We start from the raw sequence: 13,431 nt of genomic DNA on the forward strand, positions 1-13,431 counted from the left end.
ATTATAGAACCTACAGACTTACTCTGAAAAAGATGATAGCATGTAACAATTGATCACATTTTACAAAGGCTCTCTCAGTAATACAGTAAACCTGAAAAGTAGGCCAAAATTAGTGTCCCCATATTGCAGAAGTGAATATTTTGATTTGAAGAGTTAATATCTATACCACTTTATGAGAGAGAGTGGGAAGCTTCCCCATGGTCACGTAGTGAATTTAAGCCGGGGAAAACATTTTAAGTCAGAGACTTCCTGGTTCTTGCCCACCGTTCTATTCAAGGAAAGAGCTATGGTTTTCTGAAGTGGAATATAGAAAGGGCCACTTAATCTTCTCATATCAAACTAACTACATAGGGTGCATCCGTTGCATCATACCAGCCAGGCTGGAAGGCAGTGTGGCAAGCCAGTGTGGAATCAACATTTTCCCCCCTCCCTCTCCCATGCCACTAGAACTCATAGAATTGTAGAGTTGGGAGGGATCCTGAGGATCATCTAGTCCAACCACCTGCAATGCAGGAATCTGTCCCATATGGGAATTGAACTTGCAATCACATTATCAGCACCACACTGACCAACTGAGCTATCAAACTGGCAGATTTTTATTTTATGGTGTAAGCACTGATTATTGAGGAAACAATAAGTAGGCCACGATTAGTCTTGAGCCGCAAGGTCTAATACTCAACTAAATATTGCACCAATTCTTGAGCAGCTGATTTTATTTCATCATTTAATGGAAATAATACAGAAGATGAGCAATATGAACAACATGTTGAGAGATCAGGAAGCTTGGCCTTTGGCATCTAATGCCAGTGGAGGGAGCCCTGATGCCAGCAGATGCCCCTTCCTAGCTTCCTGTATAAATATTAAAAACAAAACAAATTCCTTCCAGTAGCACCTTAAAGACCAACTAAGTCAGTTCTTGGTATGAGCTTTCGTGTGCATGCACACTTCTTCAGATACACATAGTTGGTCTTAGTTGGTCTTTAAGGTGCTACTGGAAGGAATTTGTTTTGTTTTGACTATGGCAGACCAACACGGCTACCTATCTGTAACTGTATAAATATTAAATATCCGTACAGAGATCACTGTCAGAGTTAAACAATCACAGACAGTGATAATTAGATCTCCCATCTCCTACATTACTGGAGTTTCCCACACCACTACCACAGAACTCCCAAGGGGAGGCAAAAGTCCAGATGGAAATGTGACATACACGAGCCATCTTCCTGCCAGTGTGCTGGCTAGGATTCTGCACAAAGAAGCACAGCTACCATTTACCCTTTACCCTGTCTGAATCAACCTTGTGCTAGTCAAAGAAGGTCTGGCTGTAACTGATGAGTTCCAAGTATTGTTCACAGGGGTTGGTTCTTCAATCAAATGAATTGTTAAGACATGTTCTAGCATCACATGTCCAGGTATCAGGTTCTGGCTAAAGGCCAGGATTTGGCCATGCACTGACAAAGTGTAATTTCATTGGGGTGCTAACAACATTTTTTATTTAGGCATTTTTGTACTGCTTTATTTGTTTCCATGAAAGGCCATCATAAAAAGGAGCATAATAAAAACATAAAGCATAGCAATAGACAGCATTGGTTGCCATCTGTCTCAGGAGGCAATGGAGGAGTGAGTCTCTGGGGTGCGGTCAAGCATCATAATAACAGCCCCCTTCTTTTAACAGGGCATGGATTATTTAATGGCCAAAGGCCCGAGTATAGAGGTATGTTTTTGCCTGGCACCTAAAAACATGTAATGATGGCACCAAGAGAGTCCCTCTGGGGAGAGCATTCCACAGACAGGGAATTATGACAGAAAAGGTTCATTCTTGTGTTGTCACCCTATGAACCTCTCAGGGAGTGGGGACATAGAGAAGGGCCTTTGATGAAAAGCGCAGGGTCTGGGTTGGTTGATATGAGAAAAGGCAGTCCTTAAGGTATTGAGGTCCTGAGCCATGTAATGCACATTTATAATGCACATGTCACCTCAAAGGAAAACTTACATTTTGGCGCCACAAGTAACTCCAAAGTTATGTCTAAGATATTCTTTGTTGAAACAAAATCATGAGGTCGTGCTCACTTCGGCAGCACATATACAAAATCAGAGGTTGTCAATAACCATTAGGTATGCAGCCAACTCCCCATTTGCACACAGTTGAGGCATAAGTGACACCTGGAGCAGTATTATGCTCATCCTGCTGAACACAACCCCTGCACAAATGGGGAGTTGCCTGTAGTTAAACCATATTAGGAAATTTCTGCCTTTAAATTTGTATAATTTTCCAATTGTGTTTGCAAAGTACGGTATTTAGAACTAAAAGCTTCAACCTGATGGGGCTCTGGGAACTACCTGATATTCAAATTAATAATAATACAATTGGTATCTGTTTAATTAATAAGCACAATAGAGATGCAACTACAATGTAGAGCTATAATGTTTGCAAAAACCTAGCAGTGATACTTGGAAAGCATAGTAGAATAGTGGTTGTGGACAATCTGTATTTCTTGTCAAAGTTCAACAAGATGCACTGGTATAAACAGCCTTCACAATTTTTTCACATGGAAATCGGGCCTTTGGGAAGGATAAAAAGGACTGCAGCCTTATGCATTCTTCTGAGAACAGATCCCACCAAATTCTTCTGAGTAAACATGCATAGCATTGCACTGTAAAAGTGGGGGGAAACTTTCAGATTCACTTATGGCCTTGTAAGAAGAAAGCTGTGTCCCTTTCCATTATTATACATTAATCAGCTCTGCCTGCTCTCTAGACTAGAACAGACTTACCATTAAAATGAGACAACCGAAGGCAACCTTTACCATAACTCATCGTTTTAAAATATAACAGTGGCAAGTTAGAACACAGAGTTCTTGGTCTTTGTTCACACAGGTGCTTTGGGGAGAGACATTGAAAAATGACTTTAAATTCACAACATTGTGCTATTTAAAGCTGGGAATTAAAAACCAGTGAGCATTGCAGCAATTTTTCCATTGTTAATCTTGCCCGATGGAAGATGCTATGGATTGCTTTTTTGCTTTAGGCTCCTATCATGTGCCATTTAACCTGGCAGCAAGCCCCCATTGTACTTAGCGGAACTTACTTCTGAATAGACATGGGCAGGACTGCACTGTTAATGAATTTTATGTAGTGCTTTGAAAATGTGTCTGTGTCTGGACACTTATTATTTTTTTAGCCATACCAGTCTCTCAGGAAATCTGTCTCCCAATTCTAAGCAAGCCAAGAAAGTGGATCAGCCACTCAGTCAGATGAAAACTGATTTTACAAGCTTCCTAAAAATACTATCACCTTCAGAGCACTATCACAAGGCATGAAACACTCCTTCTCAAGTACTAAATTCAGAAGACTCTTGTCTTCTGTGCTGTCATTTCCTCTTTCTGCCTCTCTTGCATAGAGCTTCATTGACCCATCTGCTCCCATATTCCTTACCCCTTCTTACAACCCTTTTACTTGACTAGATTTCCCCCTCCCAAATGTATCCCTCATGAAAGGAACAAAATGTTTTCTCATCTTTATTACTTTGTTGATCTGGTTTGTTGTCTAACCATAGTTGAGTCACTGCTCTTGGAGATATGGTGCCTCCCTGCTTGAGACTTCAGGGAGTACTATAAACACACAGTATATAATTCAAAGAGATGGGATGAACAAACAATGCAGGCTCCTTTATGAGCAGGCTTAGTACTGCTTAAGATGCCTAAGGAAATCTTACTATTAAGAAAGGTTTGATGATGCGGCCTGAAAATGCTGTGTGAAAGATCTGTTGAGAGTCAGTAGAGTCTTGGTATACAAATGTCAGGGAAGACAACAAAGAGAGGCTAAGACTATGTGGCTAGCTTTAGCAATCACTACTTCATAGCTATGTTTTGAGATATCAGCAAGTTACCTTCAGGAAAAATAAATATTGGTAAAGTTTGAGGTGTGAAGATTACTTTGTTGGTATTTTCAAAATAGACATTGATTCAAACATTAAAATCAATACAAACTTATACCACTAATTCATTAGCATCAAATCTATTCAACTCAGAGTACATCCACTGAAATCAATGGACCTAACTTAGTCATGTTTATTTTTTATTTATTTATTTATTTTTCTCTCCCTCCCCCCGGCATGTTTATTAATTACAGTGGGTCTACTCTGTGTAAAACATAGTTGAGTATCAACCTAGTTATTTTCCGTAAGCCATTCTTCTACCACTCAACTGTGACCAAGTAACAGAACCCAAGATGGGCCTCTGCAAATAAGAAATGGCTCTTTAGCAGCTCAGATTTCTATTGCCAACACTGCAAGAACAAGCAGGTGCATGTGTTTGGGTTGCATGTTCCCCCTTCTATCTTGCATGTAATAAAATGAAGCTTCTTGTTGCTGTTTTGGACAAACCACAGTTTCCAGTTATGAAGACAAGAAACTGTATCTTGTTCTAATCTCAGCTCAAATAAACCCATTTTCAGCTGTGGTTTCAGATCCTGATTTGTTAACCAACAAAGAAGAACAAATTCGCTTCTCATATTCAGATATAGCACTGTGGTTTGTTTGTTTTTAAAAGTCATCAGAAGCCTTAAGCTTCCTTATCTTGAGAGGAGACTGTGCAAGTCTAAGATTTGCACTTGCTCATCCCTGTACTGTAATCCTAAACAATGCTTTATAATCAATGGCAACTGCATGGTGGATAAGGCTTTTAGTGGCAACTAACCAGATGGTTATATACTATCCTCTATTATCAGAAGCAACATGTCTCCGAATACCAGTTGCTGGCGTACAAGAATGGCTGTTGCCTGATTATGGTCTTCCCATAGGCGCTTGGTTGGCTACTGTGTGAAACAAGTTCTGATCAGCAGGGCTCTTTTAATGTCTGGACCAAGCCGTTGCATTTATGTAGGAGAAAGTAGAAGAGCTACAAACAGGAACCAAGGTTCAAATTCCCACAGCCATGAAGCTTATTGGGTAACATTAGACATGTTACAATCTCTCAGCCTAACCCACCTCACAGGGTTGTTGTGAGAACAGTATGGAGAGGGAGAGAACAATGTACTCTACCATGAAGAAGTGTACTTTTCCTTGGAAGAAAGGTGGGATTTTAAAAAGTTTTTTTTTAAAAAGTAAGTAAAAAGTCACCATCTACAAATTAACTATTTCAATTTAATTATATTTTAATGTTCAACAGGACTATTCTAGAGTATGTGGTATGTAGTGAGAAACCTCAGACTATTCAGTATATACAGTATATTAAATGTTCCCTTACAGCACCCCTATACCAGGTAGATTTTATGTAAAAGTTAAAGGCAGAGGAGGAACTTACTAAATGCCAAGGATGTTTATTTAAGATCCGAAGCATAAATTTCCTCTGTGGGTCATTTATTTTTGGGTAACTTATAACCTTTGCTTGATCATTTGTTTGCTAGAGATAACCATGCACATCCTGGATTCAGCTGGGAAATCTTTTCTAGCTAGTAGGACTAAAGGGTCAAAATATGCCTTGTGAAATTCCCCATGATTCCCCATTGCAAGTTGGAGGTACCCAAAGGTGAATTTGGCTTCAAGAGTCTGGTTTACAATAACATTGGCCATCATTGCACTTGCATGTTGCAGCTAGGGGTAAGGCCTAGCATCTGAACACCCATGATCAACAGAGCCTTGACACCAACATCTTAAACCCAGTTTTGTGTGCCATCGAAAGAACTCAAGATCCTGATGAATCTTAGGCCCAAAGTAGACAAGACACAGGATTCCATGCCTCTTTTCTGCAACGGACTTTTGCTTTGAAATGAAAAGCATCCTTTGAAGGCTGCAACCAGGAGTTGAAGAACAGATGGAAAAGTTACTTAACCCTCCGGCAACTTGTCCACCCACGATTACCCTCTAGCTGTTTTCTTACCAACAGCAAAATGGTGGTGATTTTGAGTAGACAAAGGGTAGGAAGGGATAGAGTTAAGCAGAAGCTGCAAGTCTTCCTCATCCACCACTACTCTTCTTTCAGGTGCTACTTTTCATTCTTTTAAAAAAGGTGGTAAGAGACAGATAACACTTTTCACATATATTTTGGCTATTGCTTACAAAAATAGCTAGCTTTTGAACCTTGAAGCTCATAGGAACCCCAGGCATTAATCTTCCAAGAGTTTTCCCACATACCAACCATTTACTTCATGAAGCTTTGGCGAAGGGTGACAGCATACAGGTATAGCATCAGCTTTACGTGCAGATGGTCCTGAAGTCAAGGAGGGCAGAGAAAGAGTCCCCATCTGAAGCCCTGGAGAACCACTGTCAGTCATCCTAGATGATACTGAGCTAGCTAGACCAATGATCTGACTGTTAAAAGTGGTTTCCTGTTTTTGTACATTTGAGAGGATCTGGTGGCTTAAATGGCACAGAGATGGCAAAACAACTCATCTACCACCCAGGTAGATGTTTGGAGTAATCAAGAGGTTACAGGGGAAAAACAGTCTCCTTTTCCTCTGTTTTCCTCTCTTCAGTCAAATATTGCTTATCTGTTTTGGTTATGGAAATTTGTTGGGGAGATCAAGCTACTCATCTGCCCTCCAGCAAAGCAGTCACAAAACACTTCACATTTTTAATAAAGGATCTAGGTTCCTAAGGAAAAGTGTTCACTGCATGTTATCTTTTAAAAAAAGAAAGAAAAAAGAGTAGTAGTTATTTTCCAGGTGTGGGCACTTCAGTGAGGTAGTTTTGGGCAAACAAAGGAAAGGAAGGAATAGCTTCTCACCTCCACCTCTGGCTACTTTCCATTTTAAGATGTTGGAAGGAGAGAGACAAATCATCTCAAATTCAGCTCTAAGCTGCATGCAAATGAATGCTGAGGAGGCAGTAGGAGACATTCATTCAGCTGAACTTTGTGATGGAAAGAGAGATCCACAGCTGGGAATGCCTCTCCATCATGTGGGTCAACCATCTGTGCTTGGCAGATAAGCCTCCCTGTGAAGAGGTTGTGCTTGGCTAATTGTGGAGAATGCAAAGGAGATGCATAAGGAGCGGGTGGCTCTTAAAGTTGCTTGCAGGGCAGAAAGTCTGGCGAAATGAGTGTAAAGGCTGGTTCTAATTTAAGAAAATTTTAAAGGGGGCACGTGTGCTATGATGACCTTAAGCATACTTGGAACGTAACAGGGCAAATCTAGGGGTCATCGGATGAGCTCTAGTGTGCATCTGTCCATGAGTCATTTGTTCCACTGTAGACAGCGGCAGCCTGTGTCATGGCAGGAGTAACACTTGAATGCATTTTATCCATCCCACATTACTCTTGTATAAAAAGAGGCAGGAAGTTTTCTTGCGGCATTTCCTACACCTACCAGTATATTACATGCAAGCAGAAGAGAAGGGGGGAAAGAACACCTGTTTTTATATAATGCACGTATGTGTTTACTGGGGAACATCTGAGTTCCCATAAATACCAAGAGCTTGGTATTTATAACATGGTGGCTATTGGTTAAACTACATGTTACACACAAATCTGTATGGTAGAGGTGGATGTCATTTTTAAAAAAAGAAAAGATCTATGGAGGTGGCAACTGAGAGCAGACAAGTGATTGGGAGAAGGTATGTTTCATCCTCTCCCCCCCCCTACCATTTTCCTACTCCAGTTGCCCCCAAATGAGCTTTCTTTCTCCATCCTAGAGTTTCAGATATATGTTTGTAAGGGCTGAAGGGATAAAGCTGAGTTCAAGATTCACAAGTGAAAATTTAGCACATCTGGAAAATACAATCCCCACAAGGTACAATGCTCCCCATTTTTAATGAGTTGAAGAAAATGAAAGAAGAGCTTGTGTTCACCAGGCAACAAGAAATTTAGTTTTTAAGAGCTCAGAAACACCTTGTCAGACTCAGAAGAGTACTTCCTGGCTGATCTGCAATGAATCATCACTGTTTATAGGGCTCCAGCATGTGGTAAGCCCTGAGGCAATCTGGCTGGAAAGGATGTGAATGAGATAATTATCTTGCCTGTCTACTTGAGGAACACCTGCTTTTTCAAAGGTATTTCTATTGTTGAAGAAAAGAATTTGCATGTGGGTATAGCAACACCACACATCTAAACTCTGTAAATTATAATTATGTGTCTAGCAGAACATTCTCAGCACTGAAACTGAGCCACACATCCTAGGATTCTTTGGAGGAAAGCATAGACAGTTTAAGCTAGTTTTAAAAATAAGCGTAGGTTGTAGGTCTTGCCATATAAAGAGTTCCCATATTTGATGTTCACTTGTTTCCCCAATTGTATATTTCTGCCTAGGATACAGTAGAAAAAAGAAAAAGAAAACAAAGTACAGTGGTACCTCGGGTTACATACACTTCAGGTTACATACGCTTCAGGTTACATATGCTTCAGGTTACAGACTCCACTAACCCAGAAATAGTGCTTCAGGTTAATAACTTTGCTTCAGGATGAGAACAGAAATCATGCTCCGGCGATGCGGCAGCAGCAGGAGGCCCCATTAGCTAAAGTGGTGCTTCAGGTTAAGAACAGTTTCAGGTTAAGAACGGACCTACGGAACGAATTAAGTACTTAACCTGAGGTACCACTGTATTGTTTCTCACCATTTTGATGACTTGAATGGATATCATTCAGGTAAAAAAGGGTGTGGAAACCCAGTTGCCTCACAGGTACTATTTACTTCATGTTAGAACATAAGAGCCTGCTGGATCAGGCCAAAGGCCCATCTAGTCCAGCTTCCTGTTTTCCCAGTGGCTAAGTGACTAGATGTACAATATGAATCAGTAAGGTGTCAATTACACCTTATATGTTTTCAGGTCCCTTTCTTGGGGAGGGAAGTTGCATCACTGAGAAGCTTTCCTGACTCTACAGTGTAATCTGGCATGCAAGGCTGTTTTTTCTATAGCCAAGCTTATCTGTCCTATGCTTGACATCATCTAGGACATCAGGTGTGGGGCAGGCAAAGCTGGGGCTCTCTGATGAAATGGGGGAAACAGCCATTGACAGCATTCATGCCTTTGTCTCGTCCTCTTTTAAAGCCAAGTTGATAGCCATCATTGGCTCCTGTGAGAGCAAGTTCCATAGATTAACTACTGTGTGTGAGGGCCAGTGCGGTGTAGTGGTTAAGGGCAGTAGATTCGTAATCTGGGGAGCCAGGTTCGCGTCTCCGCTCCTCCACATGCAGCTGCTGGGTGATCTTGGGCCAGTCACACTTCTCTGAAGTCTCTCAGCCCCACTCACCTCACAGAGTGTTTGTTGTGGGGGAGGAAGGGAAAGGAGAATGTTAGCTGCTTTGAGACTCCTTCAGGTAGTGATAAAGTGGGATATCAAATGCAGACTCCTCTTCTTCTATGTGAAAAACTTTATTTTCTCTGTCTGGAATCTTCCAGTGTTCAAGTTCATTGAATGACCTTGTATTATGTTTGAGGATGAAAAAACCCCCTATCTTTATCTATATCCTCCACGCCTCTAACATGTCCCCACCGTAACTCACTTTTATTCTAAATTAAAACACCCCCAAAGTTGTTGCCTTTCTTCATAGGGGAGCTGCTCTAGCCTCTTGATCATTTTGTTTGACCTTTACCTTTTCCAATTCTACAATATCCTTTCTGAGACAGGTGACCAGAACAGTACATAAAAATGAACACACAGAGACACACAAAGACTGAACAGAGAGGTAGAACCTATTGCCCTTTCACAGCACACTGGATCAACACCATCCTTGAGCTGTCTGCTAGGACCCCAAGGTCAGTCAATGTCAGTTCAGATCATTCTAGTGTGTGTGTGTGTGATAATATATATATATTTTGTCCAATGTGCCTCGGTGGTGATCAGCAGGGGTGCTCACCTGACCTCTCATCACCGGCTTACTGGGATGGGGAGGTACAAGACGGGAGGTCGGTCGGTGTGGTGCAAACACAATAGCAGAGCCATTTCACTACTCCCATTGGTGCGTTTGCACCACACCATCCTCACTGCCATTTCACCCCTCCTAGGAAGGTGCAGTGACTGCAGTTGCAGAAGGTCAGATAAGCACTGCTGACTACTACTGGTGTACACTTGCTGACGCTGAACAGCATCTGCTGTTTTACTGCCCATTTATGCAGCCTGGAGAGAGATTTAATATTTTGTTGGAATCCGCCCAGAGTGGCTGGAGAAACCCAGCCAGATGGGCGGGGTAACAACAAAACAAAACAAAACAAAACAAAACAAAACAAAACAAAACAAAACAAAACAAAACAAAACAAAACAAAACAAAACAAAACAACATGTTGTTGTTGTTGTTGTTGTTGTTGTTGTTATCATTATCATTATCATCATCATCATCATCATCATCATCATTAAGCTTTTGCCACTTCTTATGTGTTTCAACCTCTCTGAACAACTGGGCTTAATCAGCAAACTTGGCCACATTACCGCTCATTCCTAACTCCATATCATTTATGAATATGCTAAAAAGTACATGTCCCCAAGCCAATCCTTGAAGGGCTCCACTTTCTTCATCTCTCAGTTGCAGCCCCCACCCCACCATGACACAAATCTATTCCAAACATTGGGGAAGTTTTGAAAGCAGTTTCTAATGCAGCATGATTCTATTATTATTTTTGATGCTATGCAGAATTGCCTGTTGGAAGGGAGATGAATAAAGTCAAAGGCAGGGATGGCTCTGCACATGCCATTAGGCCCACCCAAAGGCTCAGAACACACCTTACAGTGGGCCTCCATACAGTGGCCAGTATGTTTTAAGATCAGGGTGCAGAAGGCTCTATTAACATGAAATCTATGCGAATATGATTTTTTCCATGAATACATTTTAAGGGAAGGCAAAATTATATTGTAATAAATGTCTTTCAAAGTATATTCTGGGCATGAAAATGACTGTGTCTTCCCTTATATCCGTGTTCCTTTTGTGTGATTTTATGCCCAAAGCAATGAAGTGAAACTCCAAACATTGCTGCTGCATCAATATATACTGCCATGGAGAAAAGCAAGAAGTGAGTGAATTGCAGTAGGTTTGGCAGGGGTGGGGGTGGGGGTAGGGGAGTGGGGATGAGGGAGGCTGACAGTAGTGCTTAAAGAAACAAGTTTCTTACAAGCAGACATTCATGTTGCTAAAGGATGTTCATAAATTGTTTCCATGTAACTGAGCAAGTAGGAGACTCTGGAGACAGCAAGAAAGAAGAATCCAGGCGATGCAGATATTGTCACTCACACCGCCAGCATCTTTGTGCTTAGTAATAGGGCTATTGGGATAAAATATAATGCACCATTTTTGTTCCTGGCTAGCTGAAAGTATTTAGCAGAGCTAGAAGGAGCGGATCAGCATTTTATCAAGGGTACAAGCAGTGAGGGGAGTGTTCAAATGCAAGGCACTGCAGCATGTTCTAATTGTAATGTCAAGACAAGTATACTTTTAGGCAATGGGAAAGTGGAACATTCTGTCCTCTTTTGTACATCACAAATGTTCTTATCTGCAGCCTTGCAGGAGTATTAAAAAAAGAAGAAGTTTGTGACAAATACCATGCCCCTCTCCCCAACTCAAGAAACATTTTCTTCTGTTTGTAAGGGAATTAGCAGAACTACTTCCTCAACAACTTATCATGACCAATGGCCAAATTCTTTGTCAGGCAAAAGAAGATTAATGGTTGTTTGATGTTCCTCGATGGCTAGTGAATGTCTCTTTAGGAGAGGTGATTGTCACAAGATGGTTTCTTGATATGGAGGCCTCTCTGGAATGTTCTGAACACAGGAAGCTATTAGCTTTCAGAAGATCCCATGTCATATTTAGGGCAGGTCCATTTCTTGAACCAGACCATGATCCCAGAATGCTATGGGCTAAACACAGAGACCAGGCCATCTTGGAACATACAGTAGGCAGGTGTGGCGTGGTAGGGGATTATGGAAGGAAGGACCTCAGTTTGCATATAGCTGTAAGCCTGCTGTCTGAAAAGCAGTCTTGAATCTAGGTTTTTATTTTGAAGAGTCTCGGGCCTCTCAGGACAACACCTCTGACTGAGGGAAGAGCTTTGTGTTTGGGAGAGAGAAAAGCAATGAATGGAAGCAGTAGCTTTGGAAAAGACCCTTTAGGGGCTGCCTCTCTGGGAGATCCGAGGTAGCCTGCAGGACAGTGGAATAGCTGCCTCTAGTAAACAGAAATTCTCAAGATAACAAACTGTGCCACATTAAAGATCTGCTCTGCATTGATGGGTAAATGTGTGTGACTATTTAATTGCTCATCGTCTAACATTGTGTATGCCATAAAATGCCAACAGTGTCCTTCAGCTCTCTATATTGGACAAACAGGCCAGACCTTACGCCAAAGAATAAATGGACATAAATCCGACATCAGGAACCACAAGACAGAAAAACCAGTAGGAGAACACTTCAATCTCCCAGGACATTCTATACAAGATCTCAAAGTAGCTGTTCTATTACAAAGGAATTTCAGAAATAGACTGGAAAGAGAAGCTGCTGAATTGCAACTTATCACCAAACTTAAAACTATGGAGAGACCTGGTTTGAATAAAGACATTGGATTCTTATCTCTATATACATGACAAAGCCATTTTTCACCTTCTCACCCCTTGCTTTTTCCTGTTAGACCTATTGCAGTCGTTAAGAGTCGTCAACAGGCTCATCGCAGCTATCTGCCAATCACCCATTCCCACCACCCTTCTGAGTAATACCCCTCCCCACCTTCTCACTATATAGAAAGGTCCGGTGACTTCTGTTTCAGTGTATCTGAAGAAGTGTGCATGCACACGAAAGCTCATACCTAGAACTAACTCAGTTGGTCTTTAAGGTGCTACTGGAAGGAATTTTTTTATTTTGTTTTGACCATGACAGACCAACACGGCTACCTATCTGTAACTGTGTGTGTCCTTGTGTATCTTTAGAGGATACTTTGTGGAATGTATTGTTATGAGTTTGGGCAGGGGCATACCTAGGGACCCTCGCACCCTTGGCAAGGAGCTGTATCAGTGCCCCCGCCCACCAAAAAATTACTTTACCACAATAGCCACATTATTTGTCTAAAAATTACTGTTGGTTTAGATGGGAATGCTTTGATTTCATCGATTAAATGCTCCAAGTAATTTAATGGTGCAAATAATAATGTACATAAATCAGTTATGCACTATAAGCAGTAGGTCAATGTACACTGCATAAATCAGTAACATGCTATAATACATTGACTTACCTTAACCCTGGATTACTAACCCTGACTAAAACTTACATTACTAACTCATCATATTCTTTTATAACCTTTTTTTTAATACTTATTTTCCTGTTCCTATTTAGTTTGAAAAAATTACATGATCTACTTTGGCATAATATGGAGATGCAGGATTAAAAGAAACATCTGGTCTAATGTGTTTAAACAGTATTTTATTACTTATAAATCTATGTATATGAACCAGTTAAAATTTCACTCTTCTTGCTTTGACTGAAGCAAATTTGCTATGGCATCTACAATAATTTGTGAAAC

The 13,431-nt window shown here is 41.0% G+C and overlaps 1 protein-coding gene across 1 annotated transcript in view; it reads left to right on the top strand.

The window, feature by feature from the left end:
- PM20D2 (peptidase M20 domain containing 2) overlaps nucleotides 1-13,431 on the top strand; it is a 617,107-nt gene that overhangs the window by 19,707 nt on the left and 583,969 nt on the right. The window lies entirely within an intron of this gene.

Source organism: Podarcis erhardii (genome assembly GCF_964252035.2).
Source record: "Podarcis erhardii genome assembly, chromosome: 3".
NCBI classification, from domain to species: Eukaryota; Metazoa; Chordata; class Lepidosauria; order Squamata; family Lacertidae; genus Podarcis; species Podarcis erhardii.